At 42.7% G+C, this 8,375-nt stretch overlaps 1 pseudogene; it reads left to right on the top strand.

Moving 5' to 3' along the window:
- The first annotated feature begins 2,470 nt into the window (after window positions 1–2,470).
- LOC134459540 (uncharacterized) lies at window positions 2,471–5,122 on the top strand (annotated as a pseudogene).
- The last annotated feature ends 3,253 nt before the right edge of the window (window positions 5,123–8,375 follow it).

Genomic DNA, 8,375 nt, shown 5'->3' with positions numbered 1-8,375 from the left:
GTTAAACCCTAAATGTACTCGCCTATTACCTTGATGTCAAAATATCTGAGCATAGAGAGCGACTACGTGAGCTTGTCCCAGGTGAGGTATTGAAACCTAAACACCACTATCTTGAGCACTATGCTCACTTAACAAAGTGCTTTGGGCCTCTTGTGGGTGTTTGGACAATAAGGTTCGAGGCTAAACACAGCTTTTTTAAACAAGTTGCCCGACACACCAATAATTTCAAAAATATTTCACTCACGCTCGCAACCAAACACCAGCAATTAATCAGTCATCACCTGCACTCGACTAGTCTTACTAATGCAAATCTGGAAGTGACAAACGTGTCTACAGTTCCTGTTGATGTTTTGGATGAGGAGGTTGTAGTGGCTCTCAGACAGAAATATCCGGATGTTGTTGAAGTTAATCTTGCAAAGAATGTCACAACTAAGGGGATCAACTATAGAAATGGAATGATGATTGTGAATGATTCGACTTCTGGGATGCCTGAATTTGCAGAGATTTTACAAATGTGTATAGTGAGGGATGAGTTGAGCTTCATAGTGCGTCTGTATGTTGCTTGGTATCAGGATCATTTCCGGGCCTTTGAATTGACTTTGTCACCAGATAGAAAGGTTGCCCTTGTTCATTTTGAGGAGCTCAAAGATAGCTACCCACTTGTAGCCTACACAGTCGATTCTAAACGTATGGTCACCCTGAAGAGACACATTGTCATCCAAGGTATGATCATAATGCTTCAAAACGATGTAAAATTATCTATGACTGTTGGTGGGAAGTGTAGGCGAGAGTTTAAAGGGACAGTTTGGTCAACTTCAACATGCAGTTGTAATGCTCACACTACCCTGGACTTGTCAGTGCCTGAGATTTTTTTTTCTTCTTCTTCAGCCGTTTCCGAGATCCTGGTCATTGTAATGGGGGCAGCTCTTTGTTTACATTTCAAAAAAACATTTTTATTTATTCCCAAAAACATCCAAAAGGTTATAAAACATCAGCAAACAACTAGCAAACAGCAGTACCTTTTGGGAAAATATTTGGAGTTGGCCTATGTTTCATTTTTTAAGAATGTAAACAAACGCTGCCCCCATTAGAATTGCTCATATCTCGGAAAGGGCTGAGCCGAAAAATGTGGCATCACCAGGTACTGACAAGTCAAGGGTAGTGTGAGCAATACAACTGCATGTTGAAATTGACCAAACTGTCCCTTTAAGATTTTAAGGTGCAGTACTGTATAATACAGTAATTGATAGTGTTTTATTTTTTTAATTAATGCTGCATTCATTCACAAATGTGACTACCCTTCACCTTTTTCATTCGTATTCATTATGACTGGAAAATTGCTGTGCTTAAGTAATACTAGTGAATGAGTTCAATTGTATCTTTTCATGAAAAGATCAAATATAGGCAGCACAGTTGGAATGAGCAGCGTATTTGGTGTCTATTCTGGCCACACACCTACAATACTGTACCTTTAAGTTCAGCCATCGTCCTCACTCTCAACGTTACCTACAGCCTCCTCACAACTAACCCCTAACTTACTTGTATTCCACTCTTTTCACCTCATTCTATATTGTGCTCTAAGCATTTGCTGTACAACGCTTTTACCATCCTAGCCTCCTTTACTGACCACTTTTGCAATTCTGACTCTTCTGGCCTCTTCTCTAAAAGCAAGCCGTTCTAATACCTGCCTCTGTATTAATCAATTTTTGCCTTTTCTTACTCGTTAGTAACTTTGTAGTTGTATACTAATGTAATTACCTAATGTACCCAATGTAATAACGAATGCAATTAAAATAAATAGACTGATTATTGTCTATTGAACTTTCCCCCAGATTAAGAATGGCAGACCGCATGACGTTCAGGGTTCTCTTTGGAGGAGGAGAAGACGATGCAAGGAGATTAATCCTTACATCTGGAATGCCCCACACTGTGGAAGAACTATGTCTGCAAATCAAGACTTTCTTTAATTTGACTGAACCATTCAGACTCCAATTCAGGGACAAAGACCTGGACAACCAGTTCATGAATCTATCCTCAACCTCAGAGCTCGAGGATAAAGGTACCTTGAAAATTGTCTACATGACCTCTGGGGCAACCAGCTCCTATCCCTCAGGAGATGCTACCCCCCCAATTCAAAGGACCCTTTCAGATGCCAGTACAGTACTCCTCAGTTCACCAAGTGATTCAAGTGATTCCATCTTGTCATCGCCTGATGCCCGCTCCTCATGGCCAAAGGATTTTGTTGTTCCTCGCTTCTCATACTGTGCCGAAACGATGCTCCAAGCTGGAAATGATGACTTCCACACCCACGGAAAGTTCCTGTCTCCTACCACAAAAATGCGTTCGGATGTTCTTGAGGGCCTGGCTGAAGAAATAATGAAATTCACGGCCTATCCAAACGATCAACAATTAGAAGAAGTGGTCAAAGCTTTGGTCAAGACCCACCCATGCCTTTTGGAGAGGGGCACCAACAGTGGCTATTGTGGATGGAAGCACTATTTAAAAGTGAAAATGATGAACTTCCGATCCAAGTTGAGGTATGTGTTAAATACAATGTGCTTTATATTTGTTCCTTACTAAGCACCCAAATCTTAAACTTTAACCTGTATACGTGCAAGATATTGATATGGATTTGGTGTATTAATGACTTGGGCAAAATATCTTTTCAGACAAGTTGGACATCCCGAGGTTGCCATCAACTCCTTGAGAAACAAAAAGCAAGGCCAACAGACTCCTGCGGCCAACGTAAAGAAACCGAGGAAGGCCGAAGTTAACTTGCCCCAGGATGCCCAGTGGGGAAACAAGAGACAGCATGGAGGCTGAAAGGGTCTCTTTACTCACTGAAGTCAAGAAGACGGGGAATGATGTCCTGATTAAGAAGATGATGCAGCGTACCTTTTCAATGCGGAGGCAGGAAGTTCTCCTGGAGCCGGCAATTGCAGATGTCCTGGACAGATGGCCAGCACTATTTAATGTCAGCGAGGTAAATGTTGTGCAGTGAAATCAATGACGTACTGAATGAAATGTTAATATTATGGTGTTGCTTGTAATGTCTATATTTTTCAAAGCTAAACAGATTTGCTGTTACTCTTTGTTTTGGAGTTCTTCTGTACATTTCTCAACAGCCATTGTCCCGCCTCGACCCCTTTTGTCTTTTAACAGATCAACTTGGAGTTCATGCGGATAACCACTGTACCGCTGACCTCGAAATTCTTTGGCCAACTTGACCATCAGACAGAGGGCCTTATCCGTGCCTTTGGTACAAAAGGTGGAGCTCTAGGGCAAAAGATCTCCGCAATAATGACCCGCATGGAACAGGTACGTTTTTATCTTGCCTGATCTACATATACCTTGTCTGTTTCAGCACCATGGAGAAGCTTGTGTTTGACTTGACTTGTGTTTGAAATGTCTGACTTTGTTGCCTTCTGTGTTGGTTTGTGACACAAGGTTTGAGGGGGTTTAAACAAGCTTTTGGGGTGGTCAATACAGAAATGTCTGACTTTGTTGCCCTCTGTGTTTGACACAATCTTTGAGTGGGGTTAAACAAGGTGTTGGAGTGGTCAATACAGAAATGCCTGACTTTTGCCTTCGGTATCCGATGGTTTGTGACACAAGCATACTGTCTGTGTCCCCAACCCCAACCCAGAGTGAAGACATCAGCGCGAAGCGGGATTGTGTTCTCCGGTGTCTGAGCCTCTACCTCAATGAAGACCTGGATTCACTGGTTACTGAATACGTGGTAAGTATGCATATTGTCCTTCTCCACTAGTTGTTGTTAATTTCCATCCACATGTGCTTTAAATGTGGTCATGAGAATGGGGTGGACATGAGGATGCATTGACCTTGACCTACGAATTGTTAAATCTTGAGTCCAAATTCCCACAATGCAAACGGTGGTAGTGCTGCTGTTTTGTAGGAAAGTGGTCCCAATGAGCCAGAAAGTCAAGTCCTGGCAACTGAACACCCAGACCCTGCTGAGGATGACTGTTCAAACAATGCGGTAAGGACAGAAGTCATTGTTCCTACGAGCTAACTCTTTTAAATTCATTGACTGTTTTAATCAGTGTGTGTGTGTGTGTGTGTTGTGCGTGCACCCTACTAGGAAGCAGGTGAACTGTCCGCATACGAACTTCAGCGACTTGAGAATATCAGGGAGAAGGAGGCCTTTCTGACGTCGTTGAAGATTTGGCAAGTATGTGAACATGTCTAGAGTTAGCAGCTGTTCTCATTTTCACACATGGCCTCACTTTGTGTTTTCCTTCTGTACCCTCTACCTCCTTTTCATACTGACAATCGCCACCAGTATAACTAAATGGAACTTAAAGGTTAGCTGTCAAACTTTGTCTTAGATTTATTCTTTTTCTCCTTTGTAATGTATATTCTTACTCCAGCATAACCTGTGTAACATTAATTCAGTTATGACTGCTTTTTTTAAAAATAGGGAGACAACAAATGTGTTTGCACAAATAACACATGTCTGCTGTTGTATAAGCCTACATTTAATTTAATGGAACAAAGTCAACAAATATCAGCATGTCTGCTCTGAATGTTTGTTCCTCAGTCTCCTACATAATGAGTCTGAACTGCATTAAAGTGTGATGGACAGTTCTTAAGTTTACATTGAAGTTACATAATGCATATCTATGTGATTGTTAGAAAAGTGAAGTTCAGCATCCCTTGTCGATGAAAAATCACTGTTTGAATTGCTGCCAATGAAGTGACACAATATGTCTCTTTCTGTCAAAAGGCAGCAGAGGATCTCAGAATGCCAGCAAAGCCAAAGCAAGATAAGTAAGTCGTTAAGCTGTGTATTTTCAAACATGACTTTTTCCCTGACAATTTATTGAACTGAAGTTAGTGTTTCGGTGAGGTGTAAAGGGAGATGGTTGGAATGGGGAATTAATTGTCCTCTTTTTTTGTCAGCAACAAAGAGTGACCTGTTGGCCGAAGTTGAATCTCTTCATGTTCCCAAAACATTTCCTGCTCCTTGTTGTGTGACTTTTGTGACTTCTTGTTTGGCAGGTCAAAGGTTTCATCGAGAAAAGAGCAGTTTGTGCAGCCTTCCCGGAAATCCCTTCACTTTGAAGGACCAGAAGATCTCTCCATCCAGCCTGATCTCTAAAAATTCTGTGCTCCTGGACACGGATGTTAAGGACACGAAATCCGTGTCCATGAGCACGGATTTTGCCAAAATTCTGTGCTCCTGGACACGGAATTGTTTTCCGTGCTCCTGGACACGGAATTGTTTTCCGTGATGGGCACACAGAAGTGCTTTCTATAGGCTATTACCACTGCACTGTGTTAACTCTATCATTAGAAAATACATACCAAATGCTAATCCTAAACAAAATAATGCTATAGCAATTCAAGTTGTGCTCTGACCAAAACATTCCCTAACCTTAACCTGTCATTAAAGACATATTTTTGAGAAATACCTTTTCCAATTGGTTGCTAGGCTATCAAATTCATATAATGAATGAAAGAAAACTAGCTGTGCCCAGACCAAAACAATCCCTAACCCTAACCTGTCAGTAAGAAATGTTTTTTTGAGAAAAAATATTTGAAATTAGATAAATCCTGAGAAAACACAGGACTGTGGAAACATAGAGCTGTGGGAGTATAGAGAGAGCACTTCTGTGTGTCCATCAAAAAATGGCAAAATCCGTGTTCCTGGACACGGATTTTGTGTCCTTAACATCCGTGTCCAGAGCACGGAATTTTTGGAGATCATGTTGGTGCATCAGTGGAGGAGCGACCCCTGAACACGTGAGGCCGTTATTTATGACCTTGATGGAATATGCAGAGTATGAGTAGGTGAATAATCTCATGCTAACATGAACACAAAATGGGTCCTTGCCATAATGTTTTACTTTTTTCAGGCTTATAGTAAGTGGTCAACAGTGTTAAGGTCATTGTCCCTGAATTTGCATCCATCCCATTCTCATGAACACATTCCCCATGCAATGTGCATGAAAGAAAGGTCTTATGGGCTTAACTTTGTGCAGCAAAATCCATGTAGTTTATCTGTTAAATCATTCTTTTTTTTGCAATGTTCCAGGACCTTGAATCCAGACAGACTGAGGCAGACATTGCTGAAAGGACCATGGCAATATACACAGTCCGGACATGGGGTCATGGTCCAGGTGATGGATGTTTGGAAGACGTTGGTGTAGTTCTGGAAGGTGTCAAAGTTCTCCGTGGCCTGCAGAATGTTGGCCAGGCATGCGTAATGCTTTACGGACTTATTTATGCACTCAACCTAAGCTATCCAAAAAGCCTGAAGCATACGTTTGATTTTTACCAGAAGGTTTTGATGGATCTGGATTCAAGCAAGCCCACACCCAGAGTACGGGCACTCAAGTTGAAATTGCTCCACTGATTCAAAGGCATACATGCTTACTGGAGACACTCGTGTGATGTAGAGCATATGAGTGTGCAAGTTATGCACTTAAACACACTAATTTGCCAGATCAATCTGAAAGACATTTTACAAGGACACATGCACTTGTCTCTGTTTACACAAGTGTCGTGGCATTGGGGCCATTTTTTTTCTTATCTGTGTGAAGTTGTTAATGTTAATGTTCTAACTCTCAAACATGGAGTGCACACTCAACTGTCTCGTGTCCACACTCCCGCTCAACTTATTGGCTTTGTACGCACACCTGCTGAGCTATGCACTTCATTGTGATGTTAAATTCATTTCATTCGTGATGTAGGTCTTAGACCAAGTGGTCAGTGTCAAGGAGTTATTTAGTTCTTTTTCGTATTTAGTTTGAGGTGTGAAATGTGAGCTGGCAATGTAATCAGAACATTTGTACGTGCATGCACAAACCCGTGGTGCTGTTGGCCGCATACACACCAGCTAAACTATTCTGTGCAGAAACCAGTTGAAATATTGTGCCCGTACACCTGCTGAACTTTTGCACCCGCACACTTGCTGAACTGCTGGCTGTGTGCTCACCTGTTGCGGGCCCACAAACACTTGCTGAACTGCTGGCTGTGTGCTCACCTGTTGCGGGCCCACAAACACTTGCTGAACTGCTGGCTGTGTGCTCACCTGTTGCGGGCCCACAAACACTTGCTGAACTGCTGGCTGTGTGCTCACCTGTTATGGGCCCACAAACACTTGCTGAACTGCTGGCTGTGTGCTCACCTGCAGGCCCACAAACACTTGCTGAACTGCTGGCTGTGTGCTCACCTGTTATGGGCCCACAAACACTTGCTGAACTGCTGGCTGTGTGCTCACCTGCAGGCCCACAAACACTTGCTGAACTGCTGGCTGTGTGCTCACCTGATGCGGGCCCACAAACACTTGCTGAACTGCTGGCTGTGTGCTCACCTGTTATGGGCCCACAAACACTTGCTGAACTGCTGGCTGTGTGCTCACCTGTTATGGGCCCACAAACACTTGCTGAACTGCTGGCTGTGTGCTCACCTGCAGGCCCACAAACACTTGCTGAACTGCTGGCTGTGTGCTCACCTGTTATGGGCCCACAAACACTTGCTGAATTGCTGGCTGTGTGCTCACCTGTTGCGGGCCCACAAACACTTGCTGAACTGCTGGCTGTGTGCTCACCTGTTATGGGCCCACAAACACTTGCTGAACTGCTGGCTGTGTGCTCACCTGTTGCGGGCCCACGAACTTGCTGAACTCTTGTGCCTGCACACTAGCTGGACTGCTGGAAGTGAGTGCACACCTTGTACTGTTGTCTCGTCTGCTACACACCTGTGAGACTGTCGCACCCGCGTGACTATTTGCGCTCACCTTTTGGACTCGATTGCGCCTGCGTGACGTAACTTTTTTTTTTCCTTCTTCACTTTGTTTTGAGATGTTTGCAAAAAAAGGTACCTTGTTCTGAGGTAAAATACCTGTGATTGATGGTAAATACGGCACTATTTCTGCCTTTTCTTTTGTCCTCTTTTTCCATATATACACAGGATGTTTAAAGGTGCACTGTGTAGGATGTGGCCAGAATGGGTATTGCAACTGTGCTGCCTATTACAAAATGTTATCTTCATGAATATTAACTAAGTAAACCAAGATTTACTGGTATAACCAAAGCACAGCAAGGTTTACAGCAAAAATTGTATTTCTGGAAAATTCTAAATGGCGGACTGTGGAGAAGGTTCCCCTTTTCATGTATGCAAAGTGTAATTTTCCCAGTCAATAATTATTTTCTCAATACTTAGACCTTGGTGGTGGTAAGTATTCATGAAAAAAAAATACATTTGTGAATGGGCAGCATGAATTGGAAATAAACTACAAAGAATACCCCACAGTGCACCTTTTTAAAGGTTCTTCGCGAGTGTTAGATGTTGCAAGGTGTTCCATAGATTTTGTTTTTGCGTTTTGTTTTGTTTTTTCCACTAGCTAG

Source organism: Engraulis encrasicolus, chromosome 12, assembly GCF_034702125.1.
Source record: "Engraulis encrasicolus isolate BLACKSEA-1 chromosome 12, IST_EnEncr_1.0, whole genome shotgun sequence".
NCBI lineage: Eukaryota > Metazoa > Chordata > Actinopteri > Clupeiformes > Engraulidae > Engraulis > Engraulis encrasicolus.
The sequence above is the reverse complement of the archived record's forward strand: the minus strand, read 5'-3'. Positions and strand labels throughout refer to the sequence as shown.